The sequence below is a fragment of the Athene cunicularia genome (assembly GCF_003259725.1).
Source record: "Athene cunicularia isolate RWA chromosome 1 unlocalized genomic scaffold, athCun1 chr1_part1, whole genome shotgun sequence".
NCBI lineage: Eukaryota > Metazoa > Chordata > Aves > Strigiformes > Strigidae > Athene > Athene cunicularia.
This window is the reverse complement of record NW_020799091.1, coordinates 84684135-84696962: the sequence shown is the minus strand read 5'-3', so window position 1 is coordinate 84696962 and position 12828 is coordinate 84684135.

The following is a 12828-nucleotide window of genomic DNA, read 5'->3' as shown; positions in this document are numbered from 1 at the left end:
TTTAAGCAATAGACTTTACTTTATATGCAGCAATGCAAAATCACTTTATTCAGCATCTTCCAGTCAGAAATCACTGTAGAAAAGGAATGTACAGTACTCAGGGAGTTCAAAAGAATGCACTTACAAAGGGACCAAAATCACCCTATATTTCCTATGTTAAAAATAATACTTACTTGCCTAAGCTAAGTTTGAAATAATTGATAGAAGTTAAAAGGACGTGTAAAACTCCTCATACTTGTATTTTGATATTTTTGTAGTAATCATGTTCTGGGTTGAGATGTGAGGATTTGGAGCTATATGGCAAGTTGGCAGATTTTTAAGGTTTTTTTTAAATTAGAAATGATTTACTGATAGATAGTGTTTTCTTTTCATAGTTTAACAGAAAGAGAGAATGTATGCCATTATAGCTATTGTGATCAGTTACTTACACCAGTAGTGGCTGGACCAAATATTGTTATTCAGCTTTCTGACGCAGACTAGTTTGCGGATAAATTTAAGGCTTTTTTAAAATAAAAATTCAGTTTACTGAATTAGGAATCTAATTTACTTTCTTAATACCTAACTTAAAGCCAGTGTGGCTTATACTAAAACCTCAGTTTCACTGTGAGACTTGCATGTACATTACCCTGCATGGGTGAAGAGATAAACTGACTCCAGTAGCTGCTGACTGTGTGCAAGTAAAAAGGTCCTACTGTACATAGCTCATGGAATATTGGGGCACAAGAAAAAGACAAGGTTTTTAAATTGTTTTTATTCTTTTTGTCACCAGCTCATTTCTCAACAAGTTTATAGGGCAGCAAAAACTAATCCTGCTTGAGCAGGCTTTCATGGGCATGTTATATATAGTGTGGAGTACTTCACTTTTATCTAGGGCCAGTCTGGGGAATGGATGTGGTTCTGGATGTCCAGTCTTCCATGATTCAGGTGTGGTAAAGAGACATGGCCAAGAGTTTATTAAAAATAATGGTAAAGATGGGGGTGTGCCAAGTTACAATTTTGAGTCTGCATTTAAGCACCTTCTGAAGTTCTGTGTGCTAAGCAACTGCCTCTAAAGTCATTGGTGAGTATTGACACTTGAAACATGAAGAACCAGAAAATTTTTAGGTGTTCTGTTTTTAAGTTCATATTTATCTTCAGGTGCCCAGTTCTGAAAGATGTTGTTCAGGATTGTAATAGTAATTATTCTGTGAAATTCTAACTTGAACTGTTGGTTTCAGCTTCCCTGAAGTTGTCTCTCCGTTGAGAAGCTGGCTGTAACCTTTCCAGCATTAGAAATGATTGGAATTTGCTTGGGTTTAGAACGTGGGGGTATGTGAGACTATTTTGTTAATTGACATTTCTACTGTGCTTTTGTTGTTTCAAACCTTGAAATATAAAATCAGTTTACAATCTATTTCCCATTGCAGTGCAACTTTTGAGGTAGTTATTTTTATTCCTTTATATATCAGAAGGATTTTTGTTTTCTTAATTGAAAATTTCTGTTTGCATTTGCTTTTAGTATTTAGCTCCAGATAATTCAGTGTTTAAATTGAAAACCCCCTAAATTGAATAATAAGAATTGTCTTTTACGATCAAACTTTGAGCATCATGATCAGATTAACATGGGTTTTAAAAACATTTAAATGCCCCTTGTTTGTCAAGGAAAAGGTAAGTTACAGTCTGTGATTACCGAGTTTAGGGGGGGGTGGTTTTTCTATTCCCACCCCAACCATACTGGCATACCAGCAAATCTAATCCTACTCACATACTTAAAATTTAACATGTGACCTGCTTTTAAACAGCAAGTGTACTTACCTTTTCTTAAAAAAGATGGACATAGTGAGTTACAGTCTAGAATTTTGTTTTGTTTTGTTTTTTCACATTTATAGCAAAAATGTTTTGACTTCATGTCTTAATTGAGTAACTAGCTCCAGTAGGAAAGTTTGGTTTCAAATGAGCCAGAATGGAGAAAAAGCATAGTGCTGTAAAGGGGTTGGACAGTGCCAGTTCCCATTCCATATGCTGCTGTTTCTGTTTTTAGAGGACAGATAATTTTTTTTTGAAGTATTGCCTAAGATAAAAATAGCTCATTTTTTCCCACAGAGAGTGTTGGTAGTAATTTTGTAGTGGGAGGTATTAGGTTGCAAAAACACCTTTTGAATTTTTTTTCCCTGTTGATTCAGCTGGAGGAAGGCAGTACTTGATTTTACAAAGGCTCTACTCTTTCAGAAAGCACTGCTAGCAAGAGGAGCTAGCAGCAGAGTATGAGCTACCTGGCAACCTGCTTTTATGTTACATTCTTTTGAAAAGTGGGGATGCCCTACTTTAGGCAGTGTGATAACAGTCCTATTACAGCTAGCTCTTAAGGGTTTTTGACTTTAATAATTCTCTGGTTTCTGAGATTTGCAGCCATTTTTTTTTGAGGACCTCCTGCCTTACAAACTCAGGTTCTGTGTTTTTTCATGCTGTTAATACTTGCATAAGGGACAAAGCTTCACTTGACACTCGGAAAGCAAAGGATAAAATTCAGCAGGTACAAATTCCAATCAGTTTACAAAGGAAAACATTGCTTTAATTCACTATGTCCATTCTTTTTCAAAAAGAGGGTAAATATCACGGGGAGGTGCTAATGGCTCTTTAAACTTCAAGCTTGTGTCAGCATTTATATGACGAAGTCGTCTTAGAAATAGTCACATTTATAGAGGTATTTTTGCCTTTTTATTATGTTTTTCCTTCAAAAAAAAAGTAGTAGTGAATTGGGCCCTTGATTCTTTTAACACTTCAAGCATGTATTTCACATATGTGAACAGTCTAATATAAAGAAAACTCTAAGGTACTTAAAACATTTGCACTTTTGCTTTCTTTTAAAACCTGTGCTTAAGTGTTTATAGGGATAGGGGCATCAAAGAAAACGTCTGTCCTGCTCTCCTTCCATTAAAAAAATACAGCAGGTGAAGTTACTTGAATAAGTGTGGTCTGTCACATGTGGCAGGGCTCCCTGCCGGAGAGTGGGAAAGAACATAACTGGAAAGCACATGTAATCTACTTAAAGCTTGCCAGTGTCCTGATTTTGATGTTTGTAAAACAATCTGAAGCTGCTTAGAATAAATACTAATGACTACTTTTGCACCTGTATTCTATTTTTGGAAGTTGGTGAATAAGATTTCTATTCATGTGGGTAAGTTTCATAAACCATAGTTTTGGCAGGTGGCAGAAAAACTTGAGTTATTTTGAGCACAGCTTTCCTGGATTTCCCTCTATGAATTTTTTCTTTTTCACTTCCCAAATTTCAGTTAATATTTATATAGTCTTTTAAAAATAACTTTCAGAGATCAATTTCAAACACCTTTGGATTAATATTAAGTTGGTAGCTAGGGGAAAACCACTTCTGTTTGCAGATGGTAGTTTTCTGTTTATGGCTCTGGTAGAAAAACCTTACTGTTAAGTCTAGAAAATGCAATGTTATGTAGGACTGTAAAGTTTATCTATACTTAGGGGGCTTTTATTACCTCAGTGGGACCTACTTAATTTTTATGTCAGTTCTGGGAACAGGTGAAGGGAAGAGTGAGCTATGTTTTTATTTTAAATATTTTCCCTATATATTGTTATTTTTATAGATCTTTTTAAAATAAATTATTATATGCCAGAGATTGCATTTCCACTATAGTATCCCACTTGATTCCAGTGTACAATATCAGATTGTTTGTATTGAAAAGAATGTATTTGATACATTAACAGGAAAAGTTATTTTCAAACCGTGCTGTGTTTGTGTCTAGCAATTGGAAATACTTTTCCTATAGAAAATTAAAATTATATATATATATATGACCTCATATGTACATTTGGATTAACTGTCTAATGATTACCCCAGGGCTGCTATAAACTTCTCTGAATAATTTAAGAATTGCCTCTTCTTAACTGTTTTAAAACCTTTTTTTCTTGTCTCTCTTTTTGGCAGAAAGTAATTTTCCCTAGCTATGGATACAGTATGCTCAGACTTGCATATATGTTCTCTGTTTGGGTTTTAAACTGAAAAAATGTATAAAATATGTATAAAGAAAAGTGTAAATAAAATATTTTTAATCTTTAAACACTTGTGTGTAAACTTTGTAATACTGAAAGTGTTGTGCACCTGGATTACTTTCTACAGGATTTCAGAGTTTACTTGGTTAAGCAACTCTTCAAAAATGTTTTGTTGCTGTAATTCATAACGTTTCATTAAAGTTATCCCAACAAGAAAAGTTGGGTGCCCTTACAAGCTCGTATCTTCAGCTTACAGTCTTCCCAGTTTTAATTGCTGTAGTGCATTCATGTGTCTACTCTGCATTTCAGGCTTGAAATAATGTTGAGTTGACATCATCATTACATTTGTAGCTCAGTGTCAAGGCATAAATTTAAATGTGACTGAAAACTGCCATCAGCCTTTGGTGTTAGTCAGAAGACAGGAGAAGAGACTGTTCTCTGCTATCAAGTACACAGCATTGAGGGCTCTGAGACCACATGTGTTCGTCATACGCTTGGACCTCAAAGTGTCAGAACTCCAAGTTATACTGCGTAATGTTTCCTGTAACAGGAAGGGGAAACTTCATTTCAGGATTAAAGTGTCAGATTAGAACAACATTCAATACCAAGCAAGGGAGGGGGGGAGGGGTGGGGCAGGTAAAATGGGAGGTTATGGTTGTATTTTCTCAAGCAGTCTGATGAAAGCCTTCCTTGACAGTCCCTTGCCACGCTTTTTCTTTTCTCTGCCACTATTTTTCAGCAGCTCTCTTGCTGTTGGATCAAAGCTCCTGGTTTAAAAACCAACTATCAAGAATGTTTGAAAATAACTGGGTTTTTTTGAGTTCTAAAATAGCATTTTAATTTTATTTTAATACTTTGAATGACTTAAAATTTTATTTGCATGAAGTAACCTTTTTTTTTTCCCCCCGCTTCCTCTTTAGTAACTTGACTTCATCCTACACTAAGTAGTACTGTTTAATGGGAGAATGCTGTGGATGAATTTGTGCAGGTCCTAGTGGAATGCATCATGGGTGGAAGGGTTTCTTAGCTGTGATGTGTCCCCATTTTTTGGTTCAAAAGGAGACCAAATGTATTAGACTGATACACTGGAAGACAAGGTGACAGCAGTCTTTTCACACTGTAAATGTTATTTACAATTCTTTTTGTTCACCTTTTAAATTTCTGTTCTAGTGAGCCAGGTTGTATTTTTGACAATACCTTTCTTCCATGATGCTACACCAGCCAACTTGACTTATTTGTTAGCACCTCTGTAGCTGATTAGGAATCTCCAATAACAGTTCCATTATTTCACTAAGGAGAGCTGTCACATTGGTTCATAGTTGTTCATACCAAATTCCTCACTTTTGTTTGAATGTGCAGCCTTATTTTTTGGCAGAAGTTCAGTCATCTGTATTCACTTGCTTTGTGTGATATGAAATTAATGTTTAGTTTAGCAAATGGGTTTTTTTTCAGTTAATTCCTTCCAGATTCTTTGGTATAAGTTATCCACCTCTGTTGACTTGAAATTCTTAATTTCAACAGATGTTCCCCCTTTGTTACAAATTGGGGGTTTGGGGTTTTGGTTTTGTGTGGTTTTTTCTTTTCTGATTCCATCAGCTTTTTAACATGGAAAGGAAAGTGTCACTTTGGGTGTTGCATAGATTCTGTTTAGTTCTGTACCTTTTCGTAACATACTCATGTGCACGTGATCCCCCACCCAGCCTTTAGCCTATCAAGTCTTATCAGTGTTTCAGTGTCATCTTTTAATGAGCACCTTCTTGTCCAAGGCAACTTTCTTGGCATGTGCAAAACTTTTGTTCTGTCAAGGGAGAGGGTAGGGGATATCTGTAAAGACAGCTTTAATTTCTTGTTTTCATTATCACTTTCCAATTTTGCATTTGATGCTTTAGTTGCACTGACAGGTGCTTTAGGTGATATTTACAGGTAGAAATAAGCCTTGTGATGATCTCTGAAGAACCCAGTGACTCTTCAGTCATCTATCCATTGGAATGAACGCCAACATTAAGCTTCACATGTTGAGTGCCAGGCCTTCTAGATTGATCTTATGTAGTACTTGATGACCTAAAAAAATACTCCTTTTGCCATGTATCTGATGTCTGTCAGATGTGTCTACTGGTGATGTCACACTTGGTAGCAGTTCTCCTGTATTATGGGTAAATGTTACACAATAAATGATGCTGAAAAATAATTCATTTTCTAATGAAATAGTTGATTTTAATGGTTAACTCTTATTGCACTGTTTAATTTTATCAGACAGATACCTCTTTGGCCTAAGCTGGCAGCCTTCTTTCCCACACCTGTTTCAGTATGTCCTCAGGCGTGTTCTAAGCATTGGTCTGTTTGCTCTTTTTTTGTCATGTGTTTCATCTCACACGTTTGAGTTACAGCAACCATAAAATTCTTTTTCTATGTGAGAATCTTTACCTCCTGTGGGGAAATGTGCATGTTATGGGTCTGTTTATATGTATTTGAGTACTACTGATGAGACTTTCTGACATTACCGTTGCTTCTTTGACAAAAGAACTGCATAATGCTAAGTGAAACCAAGTATTTCCCCTATGTTTAATTTCCATAGCCTCAGGGGAGAAATTCCAAGGTGGTCAGTGTATTCCTATTGTCTTTACCTTCCCAGATTGCTGAAGTCATACGAGATGCAATTGAGCTTGTGGTGGTGACACTGGTGTCAGTGCAAGACATGGCCTAAGCACTTTCTCCTATGTTGGTGTAGTGATGGTCTTCATTTTCACTCCTGGGAAACAAGAAATTGCTCTGCTGTCATCTTGCACCTCTTGGAAAGCCCTGTTGGCTAGTTTATTACCAGGATGGGGTCCTAGTCACTTGGGTGTCCTTGGTTGGCTGAGGATGTTCCATGGGGTTTGCCTCATGTCACATGTACTCTCACTTCTTCCTCTGGTTCTTAACAGGCAATTCTGCAAGGAGTTTTTTATGTAATACATGTGGCAACTCGATATTAATTACTTAAGTTATTATAACGAAACCTGAAACATCAAAAATTAAAACTTCAGAAGAAGATATTTCAGAGTGCAAACCCTTTCTTTAATATATACTTCTCCTGATTCTCAGTCATTTATTGCAGTCAGGAAGAGTTACTATGAAATAATATTTTTTTTTCCTTCACTGTTTCTCCTGATTATCCAAAACATTTAAAAAAAAATTATGTAGTAAGAAAAAAAAAAAGTGGTGATAATTAACTGAACTACTTTTTGATCCAATTAACAACCTTATTGGAAGTGTTTTAGTTGATTTCTGAAAGAGACTGATTTTGGCTCAGTGAGGGTGACCTCTACATAAGTTAAATAAACTAAGTACTCCAGCCAAAGAAATCTTAATACAAAATTGTTAATACCCAGATAATCAAACAGCTGTACTGTGCAGAAGTTACAAACTTTACTAAATTACCACAGTTGCTCAGTTTTAGTTTTGTTCTAGCTTTGCAGTGCGGAGATTGGTTTTTTCCCCCATGGTAAAAATTACAAGAATGTATGTTTTGCTAAACTTGTTAAACTGGCGTGGGAGGCCATCCTTTCAGATTTGCAAGCCTTGTTCAAAGCAGGGTGGAATGCATTAAAGTGACTAGAAGGGTTAGCAGTTTTCCAGTACCTTAACTTCTGAAGACTTATGCATCTGTTGTAGATGGAAATAGTCCAGTATCCTTCAGAGACAATGCCTGGGGCCAGGCATACAATTTACCTGCTTCATATTCCCATTCTTCTGTAGCAATAGATTGATCCCTCAGGCTTTTCAGTTCATGAAAATGCCATCCTTTGATGTTCAGCAAACTCACTTCTATTTGTAGCATTCAGTTCCTCTACCTGTACAATACTGTGCATTGTTATACAGGACTAGGCACCTATTCAATCACACTTGAGAAATGTGACATTTTTCTCATCTGTGAAACTGCCAAAGTAAGCTAAAGCATTGTTTTTAACCTGTGCCTGTGCCATATTGTACTAATTTACATGACTGAAGAGGAGGTTTCATATGCTGTGCTAGAGAGAAACAGTTTAAAGACCGTGTCGGTCTGTGCATCGCTACCCTGTACCCGTTTAGATCCTATACCATAAGATGGAATTATGCCAGCCATAGCTCTCTTCCATAGTGTGTGTGGCAAAATAATAAACAACTTCCTGTTATGGGATAACACATATTGAACATATAAGGGATCACTGGGGAAACATCTAAATGACAGTTTTCATTAGTGGTTGTGAAAGACCCTGGAAATATGTCCTACAGTTTCCTAAATGCCCTTCAGGGTTAAGCATATGTAAGGTTGACTGTTACTCCTTTGTGGAAGGTGCTCCCAGAATGTAAACAGTAGTTGAAGGTACTGGACATCATGTTTTTTGATGAATGTGAGGCAAAGGAAGGGGAAGGTGCAAACCCAGGCTGAACACATGCAATGGTACCAAAGAGCAAGGAGGACTTCCTGCCTAATGAGTACACAGAAACACAGATGCCCTGAAAAGGGTATCTTGCTTCCAGTTTTGCCACATATCTCATTCTCTCTCAATGAAATACATACTCTTCATTTTTGATAGCCTCTGTTGAACTTGAGCAGAGCAACACGTTAGCTGCATGGATGCTGTAGTGGGCCAGTAAGAGTAAAATGAATAAGTGACTGATGAACTATATGGAAATGAAGATCTAGAAAATAAAAATATTTAAAATAATACAAATTTTTCCTCTCCAAAAGGGTGTTATTCTAGACTGAACAAATAAAGTTGTGAAACCAAATTCTGCCTTCTAAAAAGAGAATAATAAAGGGTTTCCTTTACACTCTTCAGTTACATCAAATGGTGGTGGCAGCATCAGTGAAGAAGAAATCTGGATAATTCTTCATGTGCTGCTCAGCTCTGTCTCCTTTCTTCTTCAAGCTGCACAAACAAACCTCTGCAGAACTGACTGCTGCTCTTCTGGTCTCTTGGATGCTGTAAGGCTCTAAACCCCAGCCTAGGGGCTTAATGGGGGAGCAAGTCAGAGCTTAAGCCAAGCCTTAATTAACAACAGAAGTAGAGTACTACTCAAGTACACAAATCTTTCTCTATTTCTCAGTAACTTGTATCATGCAAATGTCACACAGCAGGTAGTGGTACATGCTGCATTCTCCAGCTGGTCTCTGTATGTGTGAGTGGTAAGTTCCATAGACCTCACTGTAATTTCTCTCACTCTTACAAGTGACTGTGTATACTGTTAGAAACATTTTAAGTGCAATTTCCTAACAGCGAAATCGAAGACACTGGAACACTTTCAGTAATAGAGTGTAATAATCATGTAATGGTATATGTGTATATATAGTAAGCATATAATGCATTCTGCTCATTCCTGGGAGAACTAGATCATGTGCCCTAGTAGAAAGTAAAATAGAAATTAAAACCCTTCAAAAAGGATCATCCTAAAAGTTAGTTATAACTAACAAAGTAAGCTCAGCATGTCACATTAATTATTAAAGAGGTGGCACAGTAAAAGAAGGAATGTGTGCCTTTAATTGGAAATTATTTGGTAGACCTAGAAGCATTCAGGTAAATAAGGACTACATTTAATATATATATTTATGAAGATTCTGATAATACATTTATAGGCAAATGAGGTAAAGCTACTCACATCATCTTGCTAAGAAATTAAGGGTTACTGTGAAAACAGTTTTTAAGATAAAAAGATTTAATGCACTAAATAACTAGAGACTGGCAACAGATGCAAGACCTTTTACCTCTTAGCCTCAGTTGATTTCCAAAATGTATCCAGCTTGGCTGAAATAAGGATGCATCTGAACTTTGAAAGGACTTGGACTTTGTTGTGATGGGTGCTTAAGAGCATCAGAAATGTGTTTGTGTTCTCACTACTATGATAGCATATATCTGTGCTTTAGAATATGATTGCTACACCACACATTAGCTGACATCTCTGATGGTACTATCAACAGCTTTTTATCAGAAGAGTTATTTGTTGGTGCTGGAAGGGAGTAATAGAAAAATGTGGAACTAGAGCTACTGATGGTTGCAGTGAGAAGTCAAGGATTTGAATTGGGGAAGGAACATTTGGGTGTTTAACCATGGCAATATCAAAAGTGAAACTGTATGCAGTTGGATTACACTGGTTTTTTAGCATGGTATGTTTCTCTTTTCTATCTGTCCCCTGTCTCAGAATATAGGATCTTTATTTGGAAAGCACTGAGTATATTTTGGATGTTGTCAGAATGTGACAAAGTTGATGCAACAGAGCATGGGCTGAAATTCAAATACTGGTTTACTCCAGGTGTGAATGCAGTAATGCCTTTGATGCAATTAAAGGTAGGTCAGTGAGAAGGCACAAAGAGCTCTGCAATGGCATCTGTCCTTAACATTCAGTTTACTTTCTGAATGTCTGACTTCAGACATTGTAGTTGCTAAAAGAGCACCTATGACAAACATTGAAAAATGACCCACCTTAAGCATGGAAAGCAAAAGCACAAGGTAAGTTTCACTCCAAATAAAACCATATCATTAAATACAAAAATCTGTTCAACACCTTTCCTTTTTTTTTTTTTTTTTTTTTTAACAAGTTGGGAAGTGAATAAAGTAGAAAGAATGAAAGAATATTCTTATGAATATGCGAACTGCACTCCCTTCATAAAGGCACTGGGAAAGGTCCATCATCACTCACTGCTATAAAAGCCAGTTCAATCAGCTGTTCAACAGATACGTGCTGAAAGTGATGGGAATGTGAGAAATGGATCGTGTGCTTTGGAGACCAATCTAGAAAAGCTGTGTATCTGACGTGTCACCTCTGACTGTGATTTGTGTGGAGCATTTTAGAAAGCCAGGCTCATGGCATTAGGTGAAGCTGCTTAATACCTGAAAGTTTATTGGAGCCCTTGTGGGGGTGTATTTCCTATTAACTACATATTTTCAAAAAAACTTGAAGAGAGATCTGCCAAACGGCATTCTTTTAACTTAATACACAACTCAGAAAAGCTGTGAGAGGCAGAAAAGCAGTTTATTTTATAAAGATCTTAAAAATGAATTCTAAACAGTCTGGCAAAACTGTAGTGGCAAGTTAGGGTATTCAAAATTTCACTCATTTTAATGAATAAAAGGTGCATGGAAGAATGTGGGATTTTTATTTTTTTTTAATATAAAGCAAGATTTATCATGAAGGAGAACATCAAAATATGCCAGCCTTTCACAATTATGTTTTCCAGTGGTCTGTGTGAGTAGGTAACTGCACTGGTATTTAATGAGCAGATGTTGCAAACTCACATTTTAACAGAAATGTGCAACAAATCCATTTTTTTTCTACTATACCTGTAAATGTGTGGCAAATAGCTGTCATTGTATTGCTAGTAAAGGACTGCTTTTATTTTCCTGACAAAAAATTAAACTGTAAATAAGCACTATAATGCAACATTATGAAAGCTCAGACTCTAATGGCTAAGGCAAAAGATTAGAGATTAAGTTTCTTAAATTGTATTTCTGCCTGGGCTGAAATACAGTTTATGAATGTGGCAACATTTTCAAGCCTCTCTGAGCTGCAACTTCCTAAAGGAAGTATTTCTTTCACAAGTATTTAGAAAAGTCACTTATCAAGGAAAGGGAAAGATAGTGGCATGCAAAATAAAACTGAAACTTGGTATAGTTTCATGCAGGAGTCAATCATGCCAGAGCTCTTTATTCTGTGGCCTCAGTAGAAGAAACTTTAGCACCTTCTTAAGCCTGTCTGACAATGTTTTGGACTGTGCATAATCCATTGTGGCTTATATTATTGTTGTCCCAGGGAAATTTTGTAGAGATGACCTTATCCAGCAGTTATTCCTGCCACCAGAGTACGCAGGGCTTTTATCCAGATTACTGGTAGACTGTTAAGAGAACAATACACCTAGTGGAAAGCTAATATATTTGTATTGTTCTTCTCTATAAAGGTTTTCCCATTCTTTTTAATTGGTCATATCAATCACTTTAAAGATTAGATTCCACATTAAAGAAAAAAATGCACTGGAGATGCTGGAGCTGATAAAATTATTTGGTTAAAATAATTTTATAAAATAGCCATCTGTTCTTCAGATATTTATATCTGTGTTACATAATTATGTCAATAATTGCTGTGTAGTAATTGAATATAAATTGATCACAAAAATATGTATTTTTAAGATATACACAATTGTATGTGTAGAAACAATTGGAATTTTCGTTACTGTTCATGTACCAAACTAAAAAAAGAGAATGCACTTGAAGTATTCTTATGTCTGTCCTCTGCAAAACCGGGAAACAGCCAGTCCCACCCACAGCCTGGGATTTAGCTTTGGTCGAGAACTAACCTGAGCAGGTGCCAATATTCACTGCCAAACCTCAGTGCCATCACTCCACTTGTGGGCTTTACTGTCATTTTGAGCTTTGAATATTTTCTTTCTCTAACTCCTTCAGGATGAATGAAATGCATCAAGAAATGCAACGGCTTTACAAACTACCTGATCACTCTCCGTACTCTCACAAAACTGCCATAAAATACTGCAAAATCAGCTTTCCACACATTTGCCGCACCCTGGCTGCTTGTATTCCACAGATATAACTGACTCTCCTCAAAGCATAAACACAATGGAGAAAGAGGTCCATTAGCATTCTTCACCCAACGGTCATTCATGTACATGTTAGGAATAACTCTTCCTTGCTAAAGAGGGAAACTTCATAACAAAATATGTAATAAAATATCATTGTAATCTGTTATCCCGTGGTTTGGGTACTGAAGCTCATCTTCTACCATTTGTTCATAGTATTTCTGATACCCCATTAACTTGCAAACCCCAGCAGCTGCCTGTGAAATACAGCAGAAAAA